We start from the raw sequence: 18,407 nt of genomic DNA on the forward strand, positions 1-18,407 counted from the left end.
AATGTGACAATGTACATGGTACATATGCATGACCCGGAGGATCATGACGGTTGTTCATGAAATGATAGCTTGCGCCTGGTGTGAGAAGAGACCAGCGCGTGGCGCATGGCCATGCACAAGTGGGAATGTGCGTTTTGCAATCCAATGGAACGTATTGGTCTGTGTCCTTTAATTAGTTTTATTTATTTATTTTGCTTTTCCTTTAATAGTAACCAGACGATAACTCCTCCCCCCTGTTTTTTTTAATTTAATTATTTTTTTTTAATTTATTGTGTGGGGCTGCTGGGGTGATGTTTGACTTTAGAGGGGCGTGCTGGAAGCCCCCCCTGCCACCTGCGCAGGAGGGGCCCCCTGTGTGACCGGCGCCCCCTGAGCTCAGCCGACCAGCCGGGCCGGACCGTCCGACGGCGGCCCCCCGCATCAGATGCGGCGCGCACGGCCGCCGGGACACCGCGCATGCGCCGACGGAATCGCCGCGCATGCGCAGAACCCCGGCCGCGCATGCGCAGACCAGGCACCAGGACGCGGCCGGGCGCCATCGGCCGCGCGGCAGAAGGGGCGGCAAAACAGGCAGGAGGCGGTGGGGAGGGGATGTCTGTGCAGCAGTAAGCTCAGAGGAGGTTGAAATGAATAGGGGGGGTGCCGGGAGCACCGCAGCTGGCCCCCCGTAGCTGTGCTCCTGAATGCGAGGAGGGGGGGGGGGAGGGCATGAATGTTGGATGTTGAGGGGTGAAATGAACTAACCTAGAAATGGGAAATGGGGAATGGGGCCGGAACCCCCAGGGAGCTGACCGGAGTGTCGGTCCTGTGGGGAGACGCCAGAATAGGCATGAGAGCAAGAGCTGCCGGTGATTGATGCGAGAAGCCGTGACATGGGTGCAGCGTGTGTGATATAAACAACAGAAATGGGGGATTGATCCAGGCACCATTGGCCGCCTGCTGCAGAGCTGTTGACCGAAATGGTGGTACGGTTTGTGAACAAATGCGCATGAACAGGTGTGACAGAAATGAATACTGGTGACTTGTATGAAAACCGTGACATTGGTGCGCATTGATGAAATGAAATGAACCGGTACAGGGGCAACTGCGAGGCCCTGCCTGTACCGTATGAGTGACTCATACGCATTTGTGCTCCTGCAGCCGTGCACATGAACATGAGGAGGGGGGGGGGGGCATGAATGTGGGTGATTGTGGGGTGATATGGACTGAAAAAGAAATGGGGAACGAGCCTGGAACCACAGGGGTGCTGACCGCAGTGTTGTGCCTGTGGGAAGATTGCTGAACAAGACATGACAAAATGAGATGCTGGTGACTGTGAGAAAGCCGTGACATTAGCGCAGCGTCTATGAAATGAAATGAAACAGAAATGGGGGATTAGGCCAGAAACCATTGCCGCATGCTGCAGAGGTGTTGACCGGAATGGTAGTACGGTGTGGACAAATTGCGCATGAACAAGGCGTGACAGAAATGAATACTGGTGACTTGTATGAGAAAACCGTGACATTGGTGCAGCGTATGATGAAATGAAATGAACCGGTACAGGGGCAACCGTGAGGCCCCGGCTGTACCGTATGGATGACTCAGAAACCACTGCCTGCATGCCGCAGGGGTGTCGACCGGAGTGGTGATACGATGTAGATAAATTATGTATGAACAAGACATGACAGAAATGAAATGCTGGTGACCTGGGCGAGAAAGCTGTGACATTAGTGCAGCGTTCGGAGAAATGAAATGAACAGAAATGGGGGATTGCCCAGGAACCGACTGCATGCATGCCGCAGGGGTGCTGACCGGAATAGTGGTACGGTGTAGATAAATTGTGCATGAACAAGGCGTGACAGAAATGAAATACTGGTGACTTGTACGAGAAAACAGTGACATCGGTGCAGCGTTTGGTGAAATGAATTGAACCGGTACAGGGGGCAACCGTGAGGCCCCGGCTGTACCGTATGTATGACTCGCAGTTTAACGGGCAAACGGGACCCACAGTGAACCTGAGTTAAGCTGGAAACATAGAACCGAAATGCTCCAAATCCAGAACGAAAAACTCCCAGAAATTCAGCGACTCGCAGGCAACTCTCCAGACACTCCATAAGCGACCTCCTCTCTCAAAAGCTCAGACCTCAATGATGCAGGAGCCAGGTAAGGGGAGTGCCCTAAATAGGCTGGAGGCGGACCTCAGCCCCTCCCACAAATCCAGGCAATCTGCCTTAATACATATCATTGTCCCTCTTTACTGGTAGTATATATAATGGCCTGTTCTGTATTGGTTATATATATATATATATACACACACACTGTATATATATTTGCCACTCTTCATTGGTAGTATATATTGTATATAATGTCCCCCTCTGTATTTAGTAGTATATATAAAATGTCCCTTCTGTATTGGTAGTACATATATAATGGTCCGTCTGTATCCGTAGTATATATATAATGCTCCCTCTTATTAGGGTGCATTTAAGGCTTTCTGTTCTTCTTATCCGTCAGAAGAATAGAGAGAAACAAACAGGACCCTGTAAAAAAAACTGATCCTGTTCCATCAGTTTTCATCAGTTTCTTTAGACGAGGAAAAAAGTACTGCATATATAATGGTCCCTCTGTATTAGTAATATATATATATTTATATATTGGAAAGAGTAATTGGTATATAGTGGCTCACTCTTCCTTATACTACGGTGGAGGTGCTCCGTTTTTTGTGACTCACCCAGTCACTAAAATAACAAAAATGGGTAATCTAAAGGTAAAAAGCAGGTACTCACCATCTGTATAGAAAGGTTAGTTTATAAAACATCACATTTATTAACTAAAAATATAAAAATGTATATATGTATAAACAAATATAAGTAAACAAATATAGATAAAATACTATATAAAACAAAATATCCCCTTAAAACAAATATTCAAATAAAAATGAGAAACTTGCAAACCTATGCGGATTCCATCACATATACTTTCATATAAGGAAGCAAAGTTCAGCTTGATCGACCAAAGTGACTTGTAAATGCGAAACAAAGTCAGTGCTTAGCCACACGGATCCGGACCCATTTTGCGGACGTGTGAATGGACCATAAGTTGTAGCAAGGTGGTGTGAATACTGGTGCTAATTATGGGCTCCTGCACAGGACCGTATGCATTTTGTGGTCCTAAAAAATTTGATCCGCAAAAAATACGGATGAAGTCCATGTGCATTCCGTATTTTGCGGAACGGAACAGCTGGCCCTTCATAGAACAGTACTAATCCTTGCAATGTTTTGCACTCGCGCGGAAAAATCGTGCGTGTTCCCGCAACGCCCCCGCACATTTTCCCGCAACGCCCGTGTGAAACCAGCCTAAGCCTCAGTCACACGTCAGTGTTCGGTCAGTGATTTCCATCAGTGATTGTGAGCCACAACCAGGATTGGAGCCTCCACAGACATAAGATAAAAGGGAAAGATCTGCTCCTGGTTTTGGCTCAAAATCACAGATGGAAATCACTGACCAAAATTCCGACATGTGAATGAGGCCTTATCCTGTAACCAAGGCGGCTGAGCAGAGCGACCAGCGCTGTCCACAAACAGACTGGGGGACAGTATCTGTGCTAGAGAGTTACCTTCTTTTGGGACACATTGGACGCCACCTTTGATGACTTCTGAGGTTCAGTCCATTAGGTACACAGGTGCCAGGTAGATATTTTTTTTCACAATAAGGGCTCATGCACACTACCGCAAAAAACGGATACGCAAGAATTACGAATGACGTCCGTGTGCATTCCGTATTGTCGTATCATGTTTATCCTATTGACCTCCAGGCCAACAGACGTCCACTGTCTGGATTTGGACTTCGGTTTTCCAGTTGAGTATCCCTGTTATAGATTAAGGCCTCTTGCAGATAAACATTTTTCATTTCAATGGATCCGCAAAAACTCTGTATCCCTTCCGTTTCCGTATTTCCATTCCGTTCAAGGATAGAACATGTCCTATTCGGCTCCATTCACACGTCCGTGGTGTGTTGCGGACCCGCAAATTGCGGATCCGAAACACACCCGCCCGGCACCCCTATAGAAATGCCTATTCTTGTCCGCAAGCCGCGGACAAGAATAGGACATGTTCTATCTTTTGTGGAGCTGCGGACCTGAAGATCGGGGCAGCGCACCGCAAATGCGGATGCTGACAGCACACTGTGTGCTGTCCGTATCCATTCCGTCCCCATAGAAAATGAATGGGTCCGCACCCATTCCGCGAAATTGCGGAACGAATGCGGACCCATTTGCGGACGTGTAAAAGGAGCCTTATTGTCTGCATAACGGACAAGGATAGTACTGTTCTATCAGGGGCCAGCTGTTCTGTTCCACAAAAAACTGAATGCACACGGACGTCATCCGTATTTTTTTTGCGGACCGCGAAATACTTAAAAAGCCATACGGTGCAAGAGGCCTAACCCATAGAGAAATAGACAAGTGGAGGGAATCTGGATCAGCAAAACCGGAGCTCCGACTTTTTCTGAAGTATTCTGGACCTATTGAAATTTTTGGTACCCATTCCTGTTTGAGACCACCACCATTAAAGAGATTTGTGCAGATGATGAACATTATTTATTTTAGATTAACCTTAGATTGATGTAAGGGCTCCTGCACACGACCGTATGTATTTTGCGGTTCGTAAAAAAACGGATCCGCAAAAAATACAGATGACGTCTGTGTGCCTTCCGTATTTTGCATAACCTAACAGTCGGCCCCTAATAGAACAGTACTATCCTTGTCCGTAATGCGAACAATAATAGGACATGCTCTATTTTTTAGCGGAATGGAAATACGAACATACGGAAACGGAATGCACACGGAGTAACTTCCGTTTTTTTTTTGCGGATCCATTGAAATGAATAGTTCTGCATACAGTCCGCAAAAAAATGGAACAGACATGTAAGGAAAATACGTTCATGTGCATGAGCCCTAATACTGATTGCTTTGAATTCACAGCTGTATGGGGTTGAGCAATTCCCCGGTTTAGCAGTTTTGCCGTCCTGTACAGTGACCGATCTGTTGGAATAGAACAAATCCATTCTGTTTTTTGACCTCACTAAGTCCTCTGCTCTATTTAGCCTCCATGAGGGATAACCACGGTTGCTTCAGTCTTCTCCTAATGTGAACAGACTCCTGTTTGAAGCCATCATCAGTGGAGCAGTTCCTTTTGGCGCAAGTAAATTTACCAGTCGGAAACTGACTTGATAGTACTAAACGAGTGGCAGGAATCTGCATGCAGTACGGTGCTGCACGCTGTGCTTTTTCCTTTAGGTTGTACTTAAAAATTTTGGGGTCATCAAGTCTATTTGTAAATTTAAATCCAAAAAAGCAATATGTTCCTGATGATGGTAATGAATGAAACTACGATTGAGGGTGTTACCGTTCAGGAAATGGATGAACTCCGGTATGGCCGCCACATCGCCGCACCATATGAACAGGAGGTCGTCGATGTAGCGGCTATACCAGAGCAGCCACCGAGCAAAGCGGTTAGTGTCACCAAATAAATATCTGCTTTCAAAATAAACTAAAGATGGCGACACTTGACGCTCCTGAAATCTGCAAAAAAAAAAAATTCTTATTTAACATAAAATAATTGTGTTTCAAGAGATACCAGAACACAAAAAATCCTTCAGATCAGAACTGTAGTCACTGTACATGGACAGGAACCACTCTTGTCTGCTATCATTATTTTGAAAGCAAATTTTTATTTGGTGATACTAACCCCTTTGCTCAGACTTGTTACACAAAATGAAGACTCATGAGACAGAAAAAGCTTTAGACTGCCCCCCCCCCCCTCTTCCAGTCTTATCTACAGGTTGCGTATTACAGAAACCAAAATCATAAATCCTTGTCGAGGCGCTCATGGACTACTCTAGATGACGGTGTATCTGCTGTTTGTTTCTTATGTGATGTAATGTTGTGCAATTTTATGTAAGTGGTTGTATTAATAATCCTGGCTCAGTGTCACGGTGGGGAGTGCGGAAACCCCCCCACCGTACAATGTCACCAATTACTATGCCATAGGCAGGGAAAAGGGAGCAGGTCACCTCCTAAAGCTTCCCTCAAACAGCCCTAGTCTCCTGGCTGTATGAGCCGCCTTCAATGGTAAGGGGGCTCATACCCACAAACCTAGAAGTCTAGGAATCCCTGCATCACCCTCAACATTGTGACAGGGCAGAGACCTCCTGTTCATCCATCACCACAGATGAAAGGCGTCTCCAGAGGCCCAGTAGCTGACAGGGAGAAAGACAATGCAGCAACTGCACGGCAGGTAAGTACAAAGTGTAACAACAGAACACTAGCAACAACCAACACTTACCTGCCGCAGCAGAGATGGAGAAACGGCACCAAACATCTACCCGGACCTCCATGCGAACACCAGATGCACGGAAGCTCCAGGCAGCGCTGCATTCAGGCTTATGGTTTTCCCCTCCGGGAAACCAGCCCCCTTTCGGAGGTAACACACACAAAGGGAAACGTCTTGCACACATGCAGGGTCAAACACCCCAGACATGCAACAACAAACAAGACGTACAACAAACCTCCAACTCAAACCCACACCATAAACAACACACCAGGAGGGGAAGGAAGACAAGGAGGAAACACACAGTATGACATCGCAGATGACATTGCAAAGAACATCGATGTCAAACTTGGATGGCCCTCAGATCTCATCCATGCACAGAGCAAGCATCTGACATGCAAGGCAGACAAACCAAAACTGATCTCAGTCTGTGTGAATAGTTGGAACTGTGTTGTTGCTCCAGCCCCAGGGAGGAATAGTCTGCGGCATGCCACTGTGTTAGACTGCGATATCCAGAGCCACTACCAGTACCATTCTCTGCTCCCGCTATCTCAGAGGCTCGATGCACTAACAACATAAAATTAGTCCCTGACTACCTGGACAAGGCTGAACTAATCTCAGTGCAGTCAATCAAAGCCACCCGCTGTACATGAAGCTTCCGACCTCATCAAAACTCAGGCTGGAGAGAAGATTTAACCCTTACCATACTGCTCTCCTCAGCGTATACTAGGATCCTGGGAAGCACGCAGACACCATCAATGTGACTTGTCCATATAAAATACCATGATAGATGGTAGGATAATAGATATAAATGTATGAGATAGATAGATAAAACATCAGGGCAGCAGTCTGGAATATTCAGTGGTGGTTGTCAGCAATATGCACTGTGATCCAGGATAAAATGTCTGGTAAGCAGAGAATATTCCATCACTCCAGGATATCAGTGAGAATTCAGCAGTTTATTCAAATTAGGACTTTTTTTTTAATCAATGTGATACATGTAATTCCGAGTATTTATACCATGTGATCAATTTACATAATTATGTGCAATTACATATACAGAGTATAAAAATTTAAATACAATATATGACACAGCCACTTTCTCTTTTTTTGTTTTCATTCTTTGGTCCAGGCCTTCCTGGAGTCATAACTTTTTTATTTTTTTTTCACTTTTCCGTTCACATCGCGGCATGAGGGCTTGTTTTTGTAGTGAGAAGCTGGAAAGATTCGACTGTAATAGCACTGTAAATGTAGGCACACTATGGGGGTCTCTACTGTAAAATCGGTCACACTATGGAGGTCTCTACTGTAAGAGCGATCACACTATTGAGCTCTCTACTGTAAGAGCAGTCACACTATGGAGATCTCTACTGTAAGAGCGGTCACACTATGGAGGTCTCTACTGTAAGAGCGGTCACACTATGGAGGTCTCTACTGTAAGAGCAGTCACACTATGGAGGTCTCTACTGTAAAAGCGGTCACACTATGGAGGGCTCTACTGTAAGAGCAGTCACATTATAGAGGTCTCTACTGTAAGAGCAGTCACACTATAGAGGTCTCTACTGTAAGAGCAGTCACATTATAGAGGTCTCTACTGTAAGAGCAGTCACACTATGGAGGTCTCTACTGCAAGAGCAGTCACATTATAGAGGTCTCTACTGTAAGAGCAGTCACACTATAGAGGTCTCTACTGTAAGAGCAGTCACATTATAGAGGTCTCTACTGTAAGAGCAGTCACACTATGGAGGTCTCTACTGCAAGAGCAGTCACACTATGGAGGTCTCTACTGTAAGAGCAGTCACAGTATGTAGTCTCTACTATAATAGCGGTCACACTATGGAGGTTTCTACTGTAAGAGCGGTCACAGTATTGAAGTCTCTACTGCAAGAGTGATCACAGTATGAGGTCTCTACTATAATAGCGGTCACATTATTGAAGTCTCTACTGTAACAGTGGTCATGCTATGGAGGTCTCTACTATAATAGCGGTCACGCTATGGAGGTCTTTATTTAAAGAGCAGTCACACTATGGAGATCTCTACTGTAAGAACGGTCACAGTATTGAAGTCTCTACTGTAAGAGCGGTCACACTATGGAGGTCTTTACTGTAAGAGCAGTCACACTATGGAGGTCTCTACTGCAAGAGCGGTGACACTATGGAGCTTTTTCGTACTTGCCAGGAAGGATTTTTTCTTCTTCCTCCGGATGAAGACAGCAGGATTATATTACAGTAGGTGGAGATAGATGAACATCTTTTGGCACCTCCTTGCTATGTTAGCTTGGATTTTGGCAGTAGATAGTTGTCACCAAAGACATTCACTTTTTGTTCTCCAAAGATCAACAATGCCCCATATGAACATGTCGACCAATGCTTCATGGCCGAGCTGTTGTTTCTTATATGGCTAATTTTGCTCTTCAATAATAGTTCAGTGTTCTTATTAAGAGAAACAAGAATCTTGCAGGTTTGATACCTTTTAATGGCGACCAAAAATAGAAGCAATGATGTTACATAGCAAGCTTTTGAGACAACTTCGGTCTCTTCGTCAGGCGTACTACAAGAGTGTCTGAAGAAACAGCAGTATATACTGTATATGGTGTAATGAATAGACATTTGAAAAACAACAATATATGAAAAAGATCTTGAGAATCAGTTATAACATCACATACATGACCTGAGCCCCTCAAATAGGGCAAAAATTTGGTGGCTAAAAGAGGTGGTTTCTGATGTAAAAGTTGCCAGTCATTGAGTTCACCAGTATGACCACCTCTGCTATCTTTATCTTGGAAATGATTCCTAATGACTTCTCAGTCGAAAACAACACCCAATTATAAGTGGAGACGTTGTGGACGACAGACGGGAGTTATTGTGCAATATTTTCTTATATGTTTTTGAAAAACCTCATCTCTTACCCCATAGATCAGCGGACTGAGGAATCTGGGCACACACGTGAACAAAACATAGTTTAAAACGAGTAAGTAATACAAGTAATTCTTTACGTAGGCCTCAGTTACGGTGGAGATGAAGGCGACCATACATAATATGAGTTGGAAGGCATGGAGCAGCAAAGTTTTCCCAGCTTTAAGGGCTGAAGAACCACCAGAACCGATCCTCCTGGCAACCAACATGACATTAATGTAGGTAAATACAATGATCAAGCCCACCATGGTGAAGCTGAGGATATTAGTCAAGCTCCTGATCACGTTTTGTATGGGGGTTATCTTCTGCATTTGACGGTCACACAACACATTAAGGGAATATGACGTTCTTTCTGCTAAGTACATCGCCATAATGAAGTTTGCAAAACTTAGAGACGACCCTATAATCCAGACCCCAGCAATTGCATATTTAACTTTCTTTGGTGTACAAAACTGTAAGTGTCTCAATGGGAAACATATGGCTATGTAACGTTCTAAAGACATGAGGGCCAGGTTGTATGGGGTCACTAGGAAGGAACAGCCAGTCAAGGTGTTAATGATGAAGCAGACAACCATGGGGAAGTATACTGCATGCATGAAAGACACTACCATGAAATTTGTGAAGATGATATACAACGTGTCATTGATGAGCATGTTGACAAAGAGGACATATCGAGGGTTCTCCTGCATGTGAGGAGTGGTGAAGAAGACCTTCAGCATAATGACGATGAAGTAGAAGAAGAAGGTGAAACAGGACATGGTTGTAATCAGAAAAACAGTTCGGGTGACATCATCAACCTTATAAGAGAACATCAGAGTAGCATTCTTAGAAGCAGATGTTAAATTCTCCATTGGATACTGCATGGTAGTAATTCTTCTAGGAGATCTCACACAAGAACGTGACAGTGTTCAGCCCGTCAGATGTCTAGAATACATCAATATCTGTATTATAAGTCATTTAAACTCCTCTGGTGCTGCACCTACTAATAGAGTGAGTATCTACCTATCAGACTAACTTCTAACCATAAAATGTCCATGTACTTGTCCCAGTTCCTGTACACAGATGGAGCATTTCAATGTTATCAAAAAATATTTACTGCAATGAATCATCTTAAAGGGGCGGTCTCATCTCACCATTTCTAAGGAGACATGAGACACAGTCCCGACCACCAGCTGGCCAGGAAACACCAGAGAGCTTCAGCGCTCACTGTTTCAGTAGCTCCCATTGCGGTTCATGAGAGCTACAGAAACAACGTAGCACACCAAGCTATACTGCTTCCGAGTTAGGGAAACGGCATATCTTGCTGTGCTACGCAGTTGCTGTAGCTCTCATGATTTCCCAGCCGGATGGTGGTTGGGACTGTGTCTCATCTCACCTTAGTAATGGCGAGATCAGACAACCTCTTTAAGGGGGGGTACATTACTTTTTGGCATCACTGTCCATGGGTGCAACTAGGGGCTATATTTCAGTATAGTGCTCCATATGATGCCCTATTACGGATGGAGCATGCTCTGTTATTTATTTTCTTCAGATTCATATGGAATCCAATACAAATATCCCCTTCATACACCTAGGTGAGAAATCAGAGTCCTGCCCCATAGACCTCTATGGGTAACAGTTCCACACAGCTCAGAGAAACTGTGTGGTCTTAAAGAAGATGCTATGAGTCCATCTCCTGCACGTCCATCAAATGCTCAGTGGCCGCGAATAGGTGGATGACTCTAGTCTGCCAGAGTGGACTGTCACAGAACATTGTATAGAGGGGTTTCTGACTAATGTATGACACCCACATGACCTAATATAAAACTAATATTGACCTAATATTTTGGACATGTGGTGGAGTCCACGATCTACTATAACAACAAGGCCTTTGCAGTTGTACTGTCTGGCTATAAAGGGGTTTTCCGAGATTCTTTAACTGATAACCTATCCTCTGGATAGGTCAGCAGTATCTGATCAGTTGAGGGTCTGACACACCGAGACCAGCGCTGATCTGCTGTTTGAGAAGAGGCCGGTGCTCACAGTAGCGCCACAGCCTTCCCTCTGCTTTGTCTAGGCCTTGTGATGTTACAGATGTAGTAGAGTTAACACACGTGCTTTATGAGACGTGTTATCTAAACTAAATGCGTTAAGCAAACACCTTCATTTTGTGCTGAATCTTTTCCAATAAAACTAGACATCAATCTGCTCAGCTCCTCTTGCTCTATAACATGTTGCCTATACAGCTTACAATGCATTTTTATGATGTCAGGTCACGTGCCCTTCAAGGAGACTGTAAACAATGCGTCCCTTCATTCCAGCCATTGTTGAGGTCCAACCTCATACTGCTAACTCTGGCCATACCTCTGTCTCCAGGGCCACAGGTTTTAGACCATTTCTTTTGGATATGGCATAAGAGACACAAACCATGAAAGGGTCACTAACCTCTATCACCTATATATTCAGTATCTACATACAAGTTAAAAGATACTCACAGCTCTATAGTCAGCATTAAGGTGTAGACATATGAGGGGATCTGAGGTTTCTGCAGGGTGCACATATTTATAGTTGTAGGGTGAAGCTCCCAGTAGAGTGAGATGTCCCTTGATTCAAGGAATCAGTGAACATAATGAATAATTATAAGAGACATAGCAAGCAATTTCAGCACCTTAGATTTGAGGCACTAAATGAGCCTCTGGAGAATCTTCTCAAAGTTCCCTCGCAGCTTTGGTTCTGCTTGGCTCAAAGGTGTATTTAATTATGTAAATATTATAAGGGTGGCCAGAAACATGCTAATGCTGTTTTTCTTCCAAGGTCGTCCCTTGTATTAGATAAATATCAGGGCAATGACATCAGAACATCAAAACTGCCCCACCATTACCGCAACTAAGTGGTAAGACAGCAACTGCACCACCAGCAATTTGGCCAGGTGGTGGTTCAAGCTAATTGCTGGTCGATAATAGTTTTCTTATGGCCATACATTCTGTTATGGATTCCTTAATGATGTAGCAGAGGATGAGGAGTATGAGCATAAGAATCTGATTATGATGACAAAGACACTATATTGCTTGGCTTCCAAAAGAAGACCAGGAGAATTAAGACAGACTTGTTCTCATTTTGGAATGTTGGCCAGTTCTACTTTCCTAAAAATCAGGTGATGCTGCCGTATGGGCTGCAGTAGATCTCTGGTAGCTATGTTTGGGTTTGTGATATATTAAGATACTGCGCTGAAGGACATATTATAGTAAGTATTACTGTACAGGTGTTGCAACTAAATAGTGACTGGCACACGAAGATATATCATTATACAGGTACTGAGCTGGTTGAAAACCATGTACCTGTAATGAAGGCTTCTGTTTGCGTGCTTCTGTCCGCGTCCCCGTACTTGGTAGGGCGATGTTTTCTTCTTTGCTTTTGTTTTTATGTTCGGTTTTTCTTAGTGTTCTGAATCAGAGAAGGTGATCCAGCTGCAGGATGGTTCGGCTTGCTGCCTCGTGCCCCGGCCGGTGGCGCGCTGCTGCCGCAAGTAGAGGTGTGTACAGGGGAGTGGTTGGCGCTCACTTGGAGCTAGTTAGTGACGTCACTGACAGCGGTCATACAATGACCAACAGGTACCAGGTATCTTTCTCCAACGCGTTTCGAACAGACGCTGTTCTTCCTCAGGGAGTGTTGGGGTTTGAATGTCTACGGCATATTTTAATCCTGCAGATCTTGCATGCGGCTGTGATTTTGTGTGCCGCTTTGTGGAGAAAAAACACCATACGGCAGTTACTCACACAGAGCTAGTGGCAGCCGAGCTTGGCATAGGTCTGGCACATTTTGAGTCTGCGCCCACAGTATTAGCGGCATCACCAATTTCTGAGCTGACCACAATATATGCAGATCTGGCCCTGGCAGTTCATTTGGGGTATTGTCCTTACATTGCCTTCACTCTTTATTGCCATTGTGGCCACCACCCTTCTCCTCAGATGTCTTCTCCTCCTCCTCTTCGGAACTCCGCTCCCAGGTTCTGTTCAACATACAATCATCGTCATAGTCCTCACCCTCCCCACCACTTTAAGGAGACTGTGATATGTCATGGTGGGCTCCTTGGCCCCCTTCCTGATTCCCTGCTCTGTAGTTGCTCCGAATGCCACTGTCTCCACCACCAATACCGTGACTATGGGTGCCACACTCATTACCATTACCAATACAACCACCAGCACAGCTATGCATGGGGTTTAACCGCCTCCGGACCGCCGAACGCAGGGACGCGTCCTGGAGGTGGTCGATTCATTCCTCCTGGATGCATATACGCGTCCTCTCGCGAGATGCGAGATTTCCTGTGAACGCGCGCACACAGGCGCGCGCGTTCACAGGATCGGAAGGTAAGCGAGTGGATCTCCAGCCTGCCAGAGGCGATCGTTCGCTGGCAGGCTGGAGATGCGATTTTTTTAACCCCTAACAGGTATATTAGACGCTGTTTTGATAACAGCGTCTAATATACCTGCTACCTGGTCCTCTGGTGGTCCCTTTTGCTTGGATCGACCACCAGAGGACACAGGCAGCTCAGTAATAAGTAGCACCAAACACCACTACACTACACCCCCCCTGTCACTTATTAACCCCTTATTAACCCCTGATCACCCCTGATCACCCCATATAGACTCCCTGATCACCCCCCTGTCATTGATCACCCCCTGTCATTGATCACCCCCTTGTAAGGCTCCATTCAGACGTCCGTATGTTTTTTACAAATCCACGGATACATGGATCGGATCCGCAAAACACATACGGACGTCTGAATGGAGCCTTACAGGGGGGTGATCAATGATGGGGGTGATCACCCCATATAGACTCCCTGATCACCCCCCTGTCATTGATCACCCCCCTGTCATTGATCACCCCTCTTTAAGGCTCCATTCAGACGTCCGTATGTTTTTTACGGATCCACGGATACATGGATCGGATCCGCAAAACACATACAGACGTCTGACTGGAGCCTTACAGGGGGGTGATCACCCCATATAGACTCCCTGATCACCCCCCTGTCATTGATCACCCCCCTGTCATTGATCACCCCCCTGTAAGGCTCCATTCAGACGTCCGTATGTTTTTTACGGATCCACGGATACATGGATCGGATCCGCAAAACACATACGGACGTCTGAATGGAGCCTTACAGGGGGGTGATCAATGACAGGGGGGTGATCACCCCATATAGACTCCCTGATCACCCCCCTGTCATTGATCACCCCCCTGTAAGGCTCCATTCAGACGTCCGTATGTTTTTTACGGATCCACGGATACATGGATCGGATCCGCAAAACACATACGGACATCTAAATGGAGCCTTACAGGGGGGTGATCAATGACAGGGTGGTGATCACCCCATATAGACTCCCTGATCACCCCCCTGTCATTGATCACCCCCCTGTAAGGCTCCATTCAGACGTCCGTATGTTTTTTACAGATCCACGGATACATGGATCGGATTCGCAAAACACATACGGACATCTGAATGGAGCCTTACAGTGGGGTGATCAATGACAGGGGGGTGATCACCCCATATAGACTCCCTGATCACCCTCCTGTCATTGATCACCCCCCTGTCATTGATCACCCCCCTGTAAGGCTCCATTCAGACGTCTGTATGTTTTTTACAGATCCACGGATACATGGATCGGATCCGCAAAACACATACGGACGTCTGAATAGAGCCTTACAGGGGGGTGATCAATGACAGGGGGGTGATCACCGCATATAGACTCCCTGATCACCCCCCTGTCATTGATCACCCCCCTGTAAGGCTCCATTCAGACGTCCGTCTGTTTTTTACAGATCCACGGATACATGGATCGGATCCGCAAAACACATACGGACGTCTGAATGGAGCCTTACAGGGGGGTGATCAATGACAGGGGGGTGATAACCCCATATACACTCCCTGATCACCCCCCTGTCATTGATCACCCCCCTGTAAGGCTCCATTCAGACATTTTTTGGCCCAAGTTAGCGGAAATATTTATTTTTTTTCTTACAAAGTCTCATATTCCACTAACTTGTGTCAAAAAATAAAATCTCACATGAACTCACCATACCCCTCACGGAATCCAAATGCGTAAAAATTTTTAGACATTTATATTCCAGACTTCTTCTCACGCTTTAGGGCCTCTAAAATGCCAGGGCAGTATAAATACCCCACATGTGACCCCATTTAGGAAAGTAGACACCCCAAGGTATTCCGTGAGGGGCATATTGAGTCCATGAACGATTGAAATTTTTGTTCCAAGTTAGCGGAAAGGGAGACTTTTGGGAGAAAAAAATAAATAAAATCAATTTCCGCTAACTTGTGCCAAAAAAAAAAAATTCTATGAACTCGCCATGACCCTCATTGAATACCTTGGGGTGTCTTCTTTCCAAAATGGGGTCACATGTGGGGTATTTATACTGCCCTGGCATTCTAGGGGCCCTAAAGCATGAGAAGAAGTCTGGGATCCAAATGTCTAAAAATGCCCTCATAAAAGGAATTTGGGCCCCTTTGCGCATCTAGGCTGCAAAAAAGTGTCACACATCTGGTATCGCCGAACTCAGGAGAAGTTGGGCAATGTGTTTTGGGGTGTCATTTTACATATACCCATGCTGGGTGAGATAAATATCTTGGTCAAATGCCAACTTTGTATAAAAAAATTGGAAAAGTTGTCTTTTGCCGAGATATTTCTCTCACCCAGCATGGGTATATGTAAAAAGACACCCCAAAACACATTGCCCTACTTCTCCTGAGTACGGCAATACCAGATGTGTGACACTTTTTTGCAGCCTAGGTGGGCAAAGAGGCCCACATTCCAAAGAGCACCTTTCGGATTTCACAGGGCATTTTTGACAGATTTTGATTTCAAACTACTTCTCACGCATTAGGGCCCCTAAAATGCCAGGGCAGTATAACTATCCCACAAGTGACCCCATTTTGGAAAGAAGACACCCCAAGGTATTCCGTGAGGGGCATGGCGAGTTCCTAGAATTTTTTATTTTTTGTCACAAGTTAGCGGAAAATGATGATTTTTTTTTTTCTTACAAAGTCTCATATTCCACTAACAAAAAATAAAAACTTCCATGAACTCACTATGCCCATCACGAAATACTTTGGGGTGTCTTCTTTCCAAAATGGGGTCACTTGTGGGGTAGTTATACTGCCCTGGCATTCTAGGGGCCCTAATGTGTGGTAAGTAGTTTGAAATCAAAATCTGTAAAAAATGGCCGGTGAAATCCGAAAGGTGCTCTTTGGAATGTGGGCCCCTTTGCCCACCTAGGCTGCAAAAAAGTGTCACACATCTGGTATTACCGTACTCAGGAGAAGTTGGGGAATGTGTTTTGGGGTGTCATTTTACATATAAGGAGCTGCATCATCATCTGTATGTACAAAGTTGGACTGTTTAAAGTAAAGCAACGTTTGGTTCACTATACCACCTGTGTACCTCACTTATTGCTACTGGAAATCGGTGTGCCACCGTTACAGGCACTGGCGTCACGATCCTTAAAGGGACCTTGCCCCAGGCACTCAAAACACCTGCAACATCCAGGGCACCTCATCCACCATCAGGTGTGGTCCCTACATACAGAGTGTGCCCCAGAGGAACTTGTGTCTACCTCTCCTTCACTGCCGCATGCCTGCCCAGGGTCCTCCAAACAGTGAGTAACCCTCGATTGCCCATAACCGTGACCTCACTATCGCAATACCCTGCAGGTCTGGCGTGCTGCATAAATATGCATCACGAACAGGATACGATCATATCTGCACCATTGTTGGATTACAAAACTGTGTGCCATTATCCACCTAAAAAGTGACTAAGCCCCACTGTTTATTGAAAATTGCTGGGCCAGAGAACTGTACTAATTTGCGGTGTGAAACTGTGCTTTTTGTGGACTGTTTTGCTGTTGTAAAGCCACCGCTTGCTGTCAGTGAATAGACAGCGTTTTTTGCTTAAAGATGGCCGCTTATCCTGCTTGGATTTAACTGCTGCGTCATCTTCATATCTTCTTGGCGGTAAAAATTGGCGCCTTCTGCTGAAAAGTGCGGGAAAGGCTATATGTCCACACCACCGCCCTGTCTGGACATTTGCATGTCTGCTGAAATGGACTCCGCCTCCCCTATGCAGGAGTACCTAGGGGGCGGCCTCCCAGAGCAATGGGAGGACCTGTCTGCAATTATTGGTGCCGCCCTGTTGCTCTCCAGAGAAGGATCGAGCATGTTGAAGAGTGAGGACTGCTCTAATATTATGTCGGCACCTGTTGGATTACAAATGGATCCTAATACTATGGAGCAAGAGGACGCTCCACCGGCCTACTCTCCGGGACCGGAGAGACCCACCTGCCCGCCACCGAGGATGCAGCCTGAGCCCTATTACGGCTCATGGAGGGACTTCTATCAGCCCTCATTCAAATGGTCGGCGCTAATGGCAGAGATCCGGGAGGCCGCAATCAAGAAGACAACTAAGACTAAGATCTACTTCGAGGAACTGGCAAAGACCGTTCACGAGCGCCACACAGACAACCAACCCCACCTGGAAAGGAGAAAGGGGTTGGTAGTGGCCTTTGACAAGGCGCGAGGCTTCGGCTTCATCAAAGACTATACTACCGGCAGGGACCTCTATGTAAACCGGAGGTCCGTCAAGCGGAGCTACCTCCCGGAGCATATGCATAACCTCCGCGAGGGAGAGGAGGTGGAATTCACCCCTGCCGCGGGCCTGCGAGGCCCCTACGCCACTGCTGTGACCCGGCCAAAGAAGGAACCGGAGGATTGGGAAAATGATGAAGACTATGCTGGCTGCGAGCGCGAACCTGAGCGCTCTCCAGAACCTGCCCACAATGCTTTACAAGAGCGGGGCTCCTTCATTGGCCCAAACATCTTCTGGCAGCCGACAGTGGTGGAGAAGTGGGTGAGCCTGTATCCGTCCCCTGAGCTGCCCCGCCGGGAGAAAACTATCCAAGACCTTGAAAACTTGGAACGATTCCATGTCACCCTGGACAACATTCGAAAAGGGAAAAGACCAGACGCGCCACCTGAACCTGCAGCGGCTGCGCAGGATGCAACTTCCCTACCTGTACCAGCGGTAACCCCAGAAGACAGCGATCCCGAATCCGAGAGCCTGGATGACCAGATTGTCCGTCTGGAGGAACAGCTGCGTGGACTGCGCCGGATTGCTGCTTCTAGGATCCGGACTCCAC

This window comes from Bufo bufo, chromosome 3 (genome assembly GCF_905171765.1).
Source record: "Bufo bufo chromosome 3, aBufBuf1.1, whole genome shotgun sequence".
In the NCBI taxonomy this organism is placed as follows: domain Eukaryota; kingdom Metazoa; phylum Chordata; class Amphibia; order Anura; family Bufonidae; genus Bufo; species Bufo bufo.